This window comes from Vanacampus margaritifer, chromosome 9 (assembly GCF_051991255.1).
Source record: "Vanacampus margaritifer isolate UIUO_Vmar chromosome 9, RoL_Vmar_1.0, whole genome shotgun sequence".
NCBI classification, from domain to species: Eukaryota; Metazoa; Chordata; class Actinopteri; order Syngnathiformes; family Syngnathidae; genus Vanacampus; species Vanacampus margaritifer.
The window spans coordinates 22,620,246-22,632,597 of NC_135440.1; the positions used below are offsets into that span (position 1 = coordinate 22,620,246).

Below are 12,352 nucleotides of genomic sequence, written 5' to 3' on the forward strand. Positions count from 1 at the left end.
TATGACTTGATTGTGACTTTTTCCTTCTACTCTCTAATGTGGCTACAATTTAAGTGTATCAGAATGTGCAGAACCACACTGCCCCTAAGTGGCCAAATCGTGAACAGCGCTCCCAGTAAAGGCACGCAAACAAGGGCAAGACAGTATAAAATAATTTAAATAAAATTGATTTTGGGACATTTAAAATTGATTATGAATAGGAATAAATGAGAATCGCTATACATACTGTGCTACCCACCAAATCCATCAAAGTACATCGTTTCAAACATACTTGACTGCCTTGCCCTCTGTTTGACTTTTCACTACCCCTCTTTTGTATATATATATTTTTTACATTTATTTTTTCCCCCCGTCTCTTCTACTTAAGTGACATTTACAAATGAGGGTAAAATCAGGAAGGCAGGGGATCTGAAATTGGAAAAAAGCACCGGAGTGAAGATAATGCCACGGGCTGCTGCATGATATCAAACCAAAAACGATATGAAATGTCAAAAGATGTGACGTCGTCGCGCTGATGAATTTGATGCGCCCGCCTTCATCAAAGGGACTTTATTTTTTTGAAATCCCCCTCAGGACTTGCAATCAAATTTACAGGGCAGTTCATTCGAGGCCAATCAGAGGATTTTAATTGTAATGTTACACGGTGTTTGTTGGGGTTTTTTTCAAGATCAAAAATGATCAAATCTACCTCTTAAGTCACACAGATAACGAGACCTTTACTGACGATCTGAAGTCTCATCCCTGTCGTAGTACCAAGACGAACCTCTGGAGGCAGAGTGGTGTCAAAGAGCAGAAGAGTAGCAGTAGAAGAAGCGAGTCTGATCGTTATATCGCACATTTGTTTCACGTCAAGTGGATTAGATTTACATTTGTAAATACTGAACAGGTCGGCCCAGATCATTTCAAATTAATACTTTTTTTTTTTCCAATAATGGATGGCTGTTTCCTAAATAAATCTTCATCCACCCCTCAACACAAAAAAAACTAGCTCAACAATCTGGCCTTTGTTGACTCGCCAATTTCTGAGCCGATCTGAGAAGATAAATATTCACTCTTATCAGACTCCACACAACAGAATATCCCTCAAGATAATCGTTCAGAGACCACCCACAACCTAGTGTTGCTGACTCTTTATTTATTTATTTATTTAAAAAATATATATATAATTCTGGAGTGTTGCTGACTCTGATGGGTAAGGTGTAAAAACTCTCCAAATGGCTTCGATTATCAATACGATATGCCCCTTTTATGAATGATTCCGCTTTTTTACATCGTATCTCACGCAAAGCCCTCTCAATTGCAGCTTTTTAATCATTGGCTCCCCGAGGTCGCTAGCGGCAGTTAATTTGCAGTAATTTGTGAGACGGGGGGACGGGGGAGGGGGGGGGCGGCGAGGGGGAGCAGGATGAAGGGCCCGGGTCATTGTTTAACGCGAGCAGTCAATTACGCCGGTTCTAATGAGATCAAAGTGATGGAGGCCATCAGGATGGAACATAAAGACTCATCAATTGGGCAGATTAATCGAGTCGGGCCGGAGCCTTCCGGATCTTTGACTTGAAATGAAGTTTGAGCTCTGGCAAACAATCTACGGGTCAGTCTATTAACCTTCTGAATCACGTCGCCGATTAATGATACGTAATCCGTACAGGAAGTCTGAAAGGGAGCGTTGTATGGACTTAAAGCTAATTAAAACTTGATACCAACATGGATTATTATTTTTTTTTAGCTTTGTGCCGTGACTGACTGACATTTTCTTGATATCGCCATCCTGCAGTCGGATTTTCATGTAAAACAGTAAAACAAAAATGTCTACACTAAGTGCAACTTCATTCTTTCAGTGTCGTGGATATTTTTAGCAAATGTGCAGCTTTTGTGTTAGGAAGAGAGAGCGGACGTGAATTTGTACTGTACGTGTGACCCTGAGGCAAATGTGTAGATGATTTCTTTACCCTCTGCGGATCTATGCGGAAAGAAAAGCACAAGGGAGGGTCAGAGAATACCTACTTAACTCATTCACTCCGAGCCATTTTCACTGAAGCAACCCCCTTCGCTCCCGGCTGTTTTACTGTATTTTGACTGATTTTGCAACGGCCACAGAATATTCCGTTCTTTTGCTATAAAAAACATGGAACCTACCAAAATAAAGATTAGTCTCTTCTTTCATCAGGAATTTTTTTTTTTATCTGTTTACGTTTTGCAGCAATTTGCGAGAAGGGAAAAAAAGAATATAGCTGAGTTTCATCAATATTCACATTCCTGGTGAAAGCACTGTCAAAAAGAGCTTGTTGCAACATGGCCCTGGCTGATCTCTTATACTCTACTGACACCTGCTGGCCTTTTTTTTGTTGTAATAACTACCATTGCTTTAAGTGACCAATTCAGTTCAGAAGCTGCATCAAAGCCTTCTGTATGCTCTAGCACAGGGATAGGGAACCCGGGTCCTCGAGATCCACTGTCCTGCCTGTTTTCCATGTCTCTCCTCAAACAGCTGACTCAACTGATCAGCTAATCAGCAAGCTCTGTAGAAGCCTGTTCATCAAACAGGTGTGTTGATGGAGGGGGACATGGATTGAGGACCAGGGTTTCCGACCACTTGCTCTAGCACAAAAAAACGTATTAATACGTTTTTGGGTTTGAATGAGTTAAGGATAGTTACGGAATGATTTGTTCTTCATTCCTGTTCGTCACTGCCACTATATTGTCAACGTTCCTACATGTATGTTGAAAAATGAGACCTGGAGTATAAAATGTGACAAAGTCCTAATGTGAAAAGTCCAACAGAGACCCCCCCCTCCAAAGCTGACAGTGCGATAGAGCGATTTTAATCCCTCTGTGTTTGTCCTTTGAACCAAAAAGTCCAAAGAGATGTCATCCCAAAGGTGCACAGCAGGACTTTGGAGAGACCAGATGGAAGATTATTTTAAAAAAAAAACACTTTTTCATCCAGATACGGCACATAAGGGGCCGCTTTATGACCCCAGTGAGGATAGTGTGATGAATGGGATGCAGCCCGAACCCTTTCACAGGGGAGCCGCCATTAACGGGAGCAGAAGTGCCAACATATAAAAAGTCCAGGTTTTTTGGTGTTGATTTTTCTTATCCTCCTCTTGCTTTTTTGAAGGTGCAGTGTCAGCTTACCTTTTTTTTTTATTTTTTGCTTACAGCACCAGAAAGGCCGGGTCAGTCGGCAGGGGTTGTGGCTAATGCGAAGATTGGTGCCGGGTTGCGTAGCGACCGCTTTCAATGTCATTCAGGCGCCGCTTTTTTTTTTTCTTTTTTCTTCTTCAAAAACTTGTAAACAAGACTCTCCGGTGATGGCCCAGAGGAGGGAAAGTGAATCCTTTAATGCTACCTCATGAACTTTGCACCCTTACGCTCAGGCTCTGGTTAACTGCGATGATTTTTATCCATTTAAGGTGGAAAAAGTTGTGTCGGGGTATTATCGGGACACCTGGCCATCACGCCTACGGGATCAATGGAAGAAAATACGAACACCCATTTGGAATGACTATGACTATGACTTTTTGAAGAGTTCAAACGCTAGTAGTTAGCACGTCTGCCTCAGGACTATATATATATATACATATATATATATATATATATATATATATACTCTTTTTTTTTTTTTTTTAATTCAAGACCGGGTTTACTGGTGAACAAAATAAACGGCGAGAGTAGCCTTTTCATGGAATTTATCTCTCTTCCCCTTGAATTCAGAAAGTGTTGTGTTTGTGTATTCCCCATTTCCATGCATCTTTCGGAAGATTTCCTTTAGTTTTGAGCTAGCGAGTTGTGCTGGACGATCGTTGCTCAACTTGGCATGCAGTTCATCACTGAACTTACCTTAGCTACATTTATAGAGCACTTTAAAACAACCACTGCCGTTTTCTTAAGATGGAACCCAGAGGCAGCAGACGCAATAAAAAACAGCAGAGGCCCCAGAATTGAACCCTGTGGAACACCATACGTTGCTTTTCCGTTCCATTCCATGTGAATTCATATTGCGCATATTCGTCAGATCACTTTCTTTTTTTTTTTTTGGCTCCACGTAGTATGAAGGCATCACGATATAAAATAAATCACATGACGTACGTTCGTCAACGTCGACTACAAAGCTCACCAAGTTCCCCGCAGCGCAGACGGACCGAGCAATGTGTGCGTGATCACCTGCAGCCAATGACGGCCAAGCGGGGGGGCATGTCTCCACGAATCATATGAGTCGAGTGTGTGCCTTGACCTCCGCCGAACGAACCCCTGAGACAGATTTACCAAACCCTTGGGGTTTGATCGAACCCGGGTGAAGAACCACCGGCATATCCAAAACATATCTATATCGGTATTTTTTTTTTAACACTTATGATAATGAATCAAATGAGATTAATCGCCGTTTTGCCCTTTTAACAGCTGTTATGCTCAGTTTTAAAAAGAACCATCTTTAAAGTTGACAATAGAGCGAAGTTAATCTCCAGCACAGGCACCGCGGCGATGATTCATTTATTCATTTATAGATTAAGTCAAAAAGCCGAAATGGATGCAGCTGCTCCCAGACATTAATTACCTCTTTGCACTGTCTTTATCATTAAAGAAGCATATTTATGAGAAAATTCTCTAATTGACACGACAAATAGTAACCTGAGGGGGGAGAGGGCGGAGGGTCTTCATGAAACCAGCCGCTTCCTACGCCTTTTTTTTTTTCTTCCCCTAAACAATTATGCTGAGACAACAGCTATTATGGCCTGTTGTCCTTTATGATTGGTTTTTCCAATACACCGCCACTTGTTAATAACTGTGCCGAGGGCATAGGAAGGACACCTGCTCACTCCCATCAGCTTCACTGTCAATGAATGCTGGTCCCCACGGCCAGGGGGGGGGTGTGGGGGTTGGGGCGGGGGGGTGTCATATAGTTCACTCTGCCGCAAAGGACTGCAGCTAGCTTTTGACATAAGGAGGCTGGGAGGGACATAAATACTGGGACAAAAAAAAGCTAACAATTTAGCACTGACAGTTTTGAGAAACGGACAATTTACTTTCAATTGGATTTGAATGCTAATTTTATTTTAGTATTTATGTAATTAGTGTAACTAAATCAATGATAATGTTGGAGTTTCATGCTGCATTCGAGGATGGTCGGAAGTCGGATGTATCCGAGTAGTTTTTTTTCCCAGTTCCGACCTGAAAGCGTTTGAGGCGAAAGTAAACAAGCAAAATGGCAGATAGTGCTAAATTGTATCTTATTTCATAAGCATTTCATAAAGTTCAGTATTTCACCATATAAGTTCAGGCAGGGCGATAGCGGCATACTGTCACGTATGTTGTGTTATGTGAAGTCATGTCAATATTTATGAATGAATATTTAGTTTTATACTCGGGTAAAAGTGTGTTTTACGGTGTGTGTTTCAAAAGGAGTCACATTTTAGTCCGTCGGTGAAGTCTTCGCAAGTGGAATTTCAGACTTCCGACCATCCTCGAACGCAGCATTAGCTCCAGAGTGTATGCTAGCTAGCACTGTTAGCTGCTGTGCTAACTGGCCACGAACAAATTTCATATCAAGATGTCTTTTACGGATAATATGAGCAAGATAGGTTTGAGTGAATGAAACACTCCGTTATTCTATTTGAAAAATTTAATAGAGGACTTATTTTATTTAGGTCAACCCACGATCTGAACGATTAGCTTGATGATGTCGTTTCTGCTGAGTCATGCAGCTCACTTTTAGATAGCTAAAGAAAGGTTTTTAGTAACAGGGTTGTGTGATGGTTGGAAAACATTCTCATTATGGTTTATATACAGTAAAGTCTTGAACTACTTGTTAAAAATGTTTAAAAAATATATTATTGCTGAAAGCTGTTCTTTTTGGATTTAGACTATCAAACAATATTATGTCCCATTTTACCTTAGACATGGAAAAATTACAGTCATGATGATTTTGATTATCTCAAACTGTTTCAAGATTGTCCCCCATGTCCCTTCAAAGACCAACAGCTGCATGTATTTTGGATCACTTTAAGAAAATGAATCACGTGTCGGGAATTTTCATTGTTCACAAATGTCAAAACGGGTCAAATTTTTTGGTTTAGGTGAACGGTATGGGATTTTTTTTTATAGGTTTTAGGTGAACTAATGAATACACACACACTCGCACGCACATACACATGCTCACCCACATACAAAAAAATAAATAAATAAATAAAGAGCAATGATGATGACATGTCAAATCGGTAAAATTACCGAATGAACAATACTGAGCTCTCCAGAAAAAAAAACGGGTCAAATTTTTCCCCAAAAAGTATGTAAGAGTTCATCTTTGCTCTCTATTAAACATCAAATTCCCATATGCTCGTCCAAGCTACATAAAGAGTCCCCGTCGTACCCACGGCTAACTACTCATTCCCGTGTGTCCTTTCACATTGGCGGTGAACTCCAGGCAAGGAAAAAAAAAAGAAAGAAAAAAAAGTCCCCGCGCTACTTTTGAGCCTCAAGCTTGACAGTTTATTGATCCCCCTCTCGTCTAATCAGTAGCCTTGTCACATTATAACAAAGAGGAGCCGGGGCCAAAATGAAAGCAATTTATTTCAGCTCAGCCAAGATTGCAGGAATGGCTTGGCTTGGCGTTGGCTTTTCCAGGGCCTTTTTTGTAGACAATCTGAGAGGGGGGGGAGCAGACTGGCCGGAATCAAAAACAACGACGCCGGGGGCAAACAAACACTCCAACCGACTGGCCTGTATGACTGCTCTCATTCCAGCTGCCCGCATTGAACGCTGAATCAATAACGAAAGGAAGTAAATGTGCCTTTACGAGTATACAAACAATTAAGTATTCGGCCAGGTATGGTGCGAGGCTTCTTGGGAGAGGATGTAACAGTTGTTCTGTATCTGCTGCAAACATAAATAAGGCTCGCCATTACCATTTAGATTGCGGAGGCCGGCCCGCGGGCTCCTAACGCTTAATAGAATGAGCACTTTGCACCGTATAGGAGAAAACCTGCTTGCAAACACTCGGCGGCTCCAGTTTCTGCTAGCTGTCAGATGTGGCGAAAACCCTCAATTAAGTCACACAGGTGCCTGAGAGCCTCTGGTTTATCGCCACAGGCGCTGTCCGAATGTTACTATGGGCAAAAGACACACCTGGGCCCGCTTGTTCAAAACTCGGTTATGTGTTTTAACCACTGGTTAAGTAGATTTAACCGACCGTTAACTCATTCACTGCTATTTTTTGTTTTTTCTGGAGAGCTTAGTATTGTTCAGTAATTTTACCGATTTGACATGTCATCATCATTGCTCTCTCTCTTTTTTTTTCTTTTTTTTTTTTAAAAGTGTTATTTATTTTTTTATTATTATTTTTTCATTCACTACCATTGACGGCTATAAACGTCAAAAATTCATTTGAACTATTTCTATTAGTTTAATTTTTTCCCCACTTTTGTTAACAAGAGTATGAAAACCTAGAAAAAAATGATTGTACATTTTGAACAGATATAATCATTTGTGATTAATCGTAAGTTAACTCGTGAAGTCATGCGATTAATTACAATTTTAAAAAAAATCATCGCCTGACACGATTAAAAAAAGAAAAGATTATTAAAAATTAGGGGCGTCAGGCAATAATATGTTATATGTGACCTCACTAGTCTAAACGCGACATTCTGATCGACTTTACTTTTGTGGAATATGAGTTATGAAGCAAAATCCCGCCGTTTTTATCCACCTCAGTGGGCGGCCATTTTGCCACTTGCTGTCGACTAAAGATGACAAAAATTTTGCTCAGGGCCAAGGTTTTTTTAGTAAACAAAAATAATAATAATAATAATGTTTGTTTGTTTCTTAAAGAAAAAATTATTAAAAATTAGGGGCGTCAGGTGATTACAAATTTTAATTGTAATTAATCGCATGACTTCACGAGTTAACTCACGATTAATCACAAATATTTATATCTGTTCAAAATGTACAATATTTTTGTTCTAGGTTTTCATACTCTTGTTAACAAAAGTGGGGGGGGAAATTAAACTAATATAAATAATTCAAATGAATTTTTGACGTCTATAGCCGTCAATGGCAGAGAAAGCAATTAAAAACTATTCTATCAAAATATTACACAAAAAATACAAATGTTAGACTAAAAAACATTTGACAAAAATATGAGAAACAAAAACATGCAATATTATATGCTACAAAAATATTGGCAAAAATACAAAAACATTACACAAAATATCCAATGAAAAATGCATACTAAAAAATTAATTATAATGAATTTAAAAAAAAAAATACATATATATACTGTATATAAATAATAAAAAAATATTTCACAAAAACTCATTAATAAATTGCTTCCAAAAATTTATTGAATAATGTTTTCTTTGTCAGCAGAAAAGTCCCTGCTTCTTTTCTTTTTCGGTGAGTGCCAGGGGTTATTTGGATCGTATCTATTTCTTTCGCCGACCCGGAAGTAAACAAAAAGAGCAATTGTGGGCTCCATTTGTATTCATCTTGGTAACCCAGCGAGGGACGTCAAAGAATGCCTCCTTGTTGTCTCCTCCTATACATTCCACATCCATCCTTCTGGAAGAAAGCCTTGGGGGGGGGGGGGGGGGCGACACCTTCACCCCACAGTGACGACATCTCCCAGCTGACCTGAGAATAACTCCTATCCCATTCAATGGAACTGGAGGCGGGAAGTCCGGGCATCCCTGCTCAGACTGCCGGCCCCCACATTCACAACAAAACTAAAGAAGGTGGCGAAGGATGGCGATCCCTCCTAAGACTGCTTCTGAGGATGGAATGAATGGAGCTTTTATTGTTCATATGTGGCAGATCCTTTTGATTCTTTTCTGCAAAGACAAACGCTTTAAACCCCAGACAGACCTCATTAGAAATATGAAACATTTTATCATCTGTCATGCGTGACACATTGTGCGGTGTTCTCCTTTTCTGTATTAACAGAATTATCGGAGGACTTACAGTAACAAATTGGTGTAATCGTTTAAAAAGTGTTTTGTTTCGATTCCCCTCCACCGCCATCACCGCCGTACAGCAAGGATGGAATGGCGGCGAACACGGACTGTGGCGGCGCGATAAGCTGCAGAGTCTCTTTGGCTGTCTTATCTGTTTCCTCCGCCGTCTTAGTGCCGCCACCGCTCCGTCGGGAACTAACAATAATAAGCAATTCTTTCTTCTTTTTTTTTTTTCGTCTGCAGATGGATTTGTGGGATGTTGAAGTGTGAAAGCCGCTGCCAAGTCTCGCTATTGAACGCTAGCCCGCCTCATTTAGTCAGAGAGAACTCCCAAGATTGCGTTGGCTCATCTTTACAGGTGCTGTTGACACCGGCGCACTGCGAGGACCTCGACTATTTCAATTAGCTTCTACTTTGCCTCGATGATGAAAAATGTATACGGTCATAGGTTGATTTATTTCTGTATTCTTACATAACTGCATGTGTTCACACTTGCTTGAGTATACAGTCAAATCGGTAGAGTATATTTGGGATCAAATAGACTTAGTTTTCGAGTAATATTTAGAGTTGGAAGAGTAAAATAAAGAATTGAGAAAAAAATAAAAGTCACTCAAGGGTTGAGGAACAAACTCAGCTCCTGCCGTGTGTTAGTATATCGCTCATGTCAGCTGGAATCTTCCTAACTCCAAGAGTTCCTCAACCCTTGAGTGACTCAGGGTTTTCTTTATTTTTTTTAATTTTTTTTTTTATTTTCTTTAGTTTGTTATTTTGCTCTCTTCCAAGCGTAAATATTAGTCCCACTCTAAATAAAGTCAAATTTACTCTACAGAATTTGCTGTATAAACAGTTAGGTCAAAAATAACCCAACTATGGGTCAAAAGTAGATCCTCTACTTGGGTCAATTTGACCCAACTTTGAGTCAAGAAACTGGTCTTTTAGTGTAAAACAACTCCTAAATATTGGTCAGATCCTTTACTTGGGTCAAAAAATTGGGTCATTTTGTATAAAACAACCCAGAAAGATGGGTCAATTTGACCCATAGGGTGGATTGGTCCATTTAGTTTTCTAATTACCGTGTTGACTAATAGTGGTGGTGAAGTGGTGATTTATTTTTTAGATTATTTTTGGCATCTTAATTGATCTTTAATATAGAGGATTAATTTGAATGTGATGTTAGCCTTTCAATGTGTGTCTGTTGGACTTCAACTTCCATTTTGGGGCAATGTATGTATGCCCACAATTTTTGCAACACTTGAAGCCAAATCAGGAAATATAATCTGAGTACAGCAATTCTATTTTAAAACTACCATACATTTAAGTAATTCAACTCAGATGGTTATTTCAAACTCAGGTTTTGTTTTGTTTTGTTATTATATAAATCACATAGAACATAGTGAAATATCAAATTTACTACAATATTGTGTAGTGTATATAATTCTTGTGTCATTCAAATGTAAAATAATCTTTTTGTGCGTGCATGTTGTTTGCAGACTAGCTCATTTGCATGTTTTTGTTAGAGTACAGAATAGCCATTTCAACAACATTTGTTTCCATATCAGTGCTTGGTTGCACCACCATTTTGTTCCAACATGAAAACAACAACGCACAATCAGGCCTGAACGTTCACGTCGGGCCATTTTTCTTCTATTTTGCTATTGACCCGATGACCGGACCATTCACAAAAACGCCACTGGCTGTGAAAAGGCTGTGAACATGAGGGGGCGTGGGCGTTGGGGGGGGGATTCAAAAAACCCCGTAATGCAGCATGAGTGACGTCCCCTCCAAGCGGCTGCACACTGCCATCTAGAGGGGCCTTGGCCTTCAGAAATAGGAGGGGATATGGGGGATTAAAAAAAATATTTCTGCAGGTGTGCATTGAAGGTACAAAATAATCTGATTTTGTTGCCCCCATATATTGAAGCCAATCCTTCTCCAGTCCTCAGATGACAAAAACAAACAAAAAATCACTGCCTGCAGATAAAACACTCTCGTCACTTTTCCTGCCCACTGAACTCGCTCTGCTCGTGTTTTCGATGCTCACTTGTCAGTAAAGTCAAACGTCACTTGTTTTGGTGAAGATTTTTAACAAGTGACAACATGAACAGCTTTTAAAGGCCCGGGCCACTGCAAGCTTTGTTGTTAGAATGACCTTTTCTGAACAGTCATTTTGACACAGAATAAATTCATATAACTCCCAAAAAGCAAAAACAAAAAAAAAATCATATTTTAATTAAAAAAAAAATACTGTAATGTATAAATCATAATAAAAAGCCATTTTTAAAAAAGAAATGCAAATAAATTGTTTTATAATTAATGTTTATTCTGTCGTATTAGTGACTTGGATGTGTGGTTTTAAGGGGCGTGGCCTAGTGAGTGAGGTCAGGGCGTAGTTAGTCCCACCAGAATCATAAAAGTAGCTGCTAAGCTAACAAGCAATCAGAGTTGGGTCGAGTAGCCAAAAATTGTACTCAAGTAAGAGTAGCGTTACTTCAAAATAATATTACTCAAGTAGAAGTAAAAATAAGTCATACAAAAAAAAAAAGTATAATTTTCTGTTCCCATCGTCACATTGAAGAGCCGTTCAAAAGACTTGATTTGTTTATGAACGTCACATCACTAGCGGAAATGATCCCACACAGACAGTCAAGCGGAGCGCTTACGTGAAAATACGGTAGATCTAATGTATGAAGGGGGCGGCGGGTAACGACTCGATTGATTGTAGCCCAATATAGTGGAGTAAGAGTAGCGTTACTGCTTCACACATCTACTCGAGTAAAAGTAAAAAGCACTCATAGAAGTACTTTTTTTTTCAAAAACTTACTCGAGTAAATGTAATGGAGTAAATGTAACTCATTACTACCCACCTGCTAACAATTGATCAAAAAATTTATTAAAAAAAAAAAGGAAAATAATTTTAAAACAGTGTAGAATATTTTAAAACTAGTGTCGGGGGCTAATTTTCCCAAATTTCAAAAAATTATCACAGATCTTACGCCGTGCTCCGCCCACAAAACATTGTGTGATAAAACTACTCATAGAAGTACTTTTTTTCCAAAAAGTTACGCAAGTAAATGTAACTCGTTACTACCCACCTCTGCAAATAATTGATAAAAAAATAAATTTTTGAAAATTGTTTAGCAATAGTAGATTATTTTAAAACTGGTGTCGGAGGCTAATTTTCCAAAATTTCTAAAAATGATCACCAGACCTTTCGCCGTGCTCCGCCCACATTGACGGGCATAGACAAAAATGCATCACCATTTAATATCGCCTGCCCATCTGCCTCCTTCCAAATGGGGCATATTCGAGCGAACTAGTCGGAGTTTGTCAAGATTGAGCCTTGAAATTCACCAAAAAGGGCTGCGTCAAACCAAAATGGTTGACTTCCTGGTCAGTTTCTGGCA

The 12,352-nt window shown here is 39.4% G+C and overlaps 1 protein-coding gene across 2 annotated transcripts in view; it reads left to right on the forward strand.

Moving 5' to 3' along the window:
- csf3r (colony stimulating factor 3 receptor) overlaps positions 1-12,352 on the forward strand; it is a 100,525-nt gene that overhangs the window by 44,016 nt on the left and 44,157 nt on the right. Inside the window, exon 3 of one of the 2 annotated variants that reach the window (XM_077574857.1) lies at positions 9,192-9,306. The exons of the other annotated variant lie outside the window; for it this stretch is intronic. The gene's annotated coding sequence lies outside the window, so the exon portion shown is untranslated. The remainder of the gene's footprint in view (positions 1-9,191; positions 9,307-12,352) is intronic. 2 annotated transcript variants of the gene reach the window in all.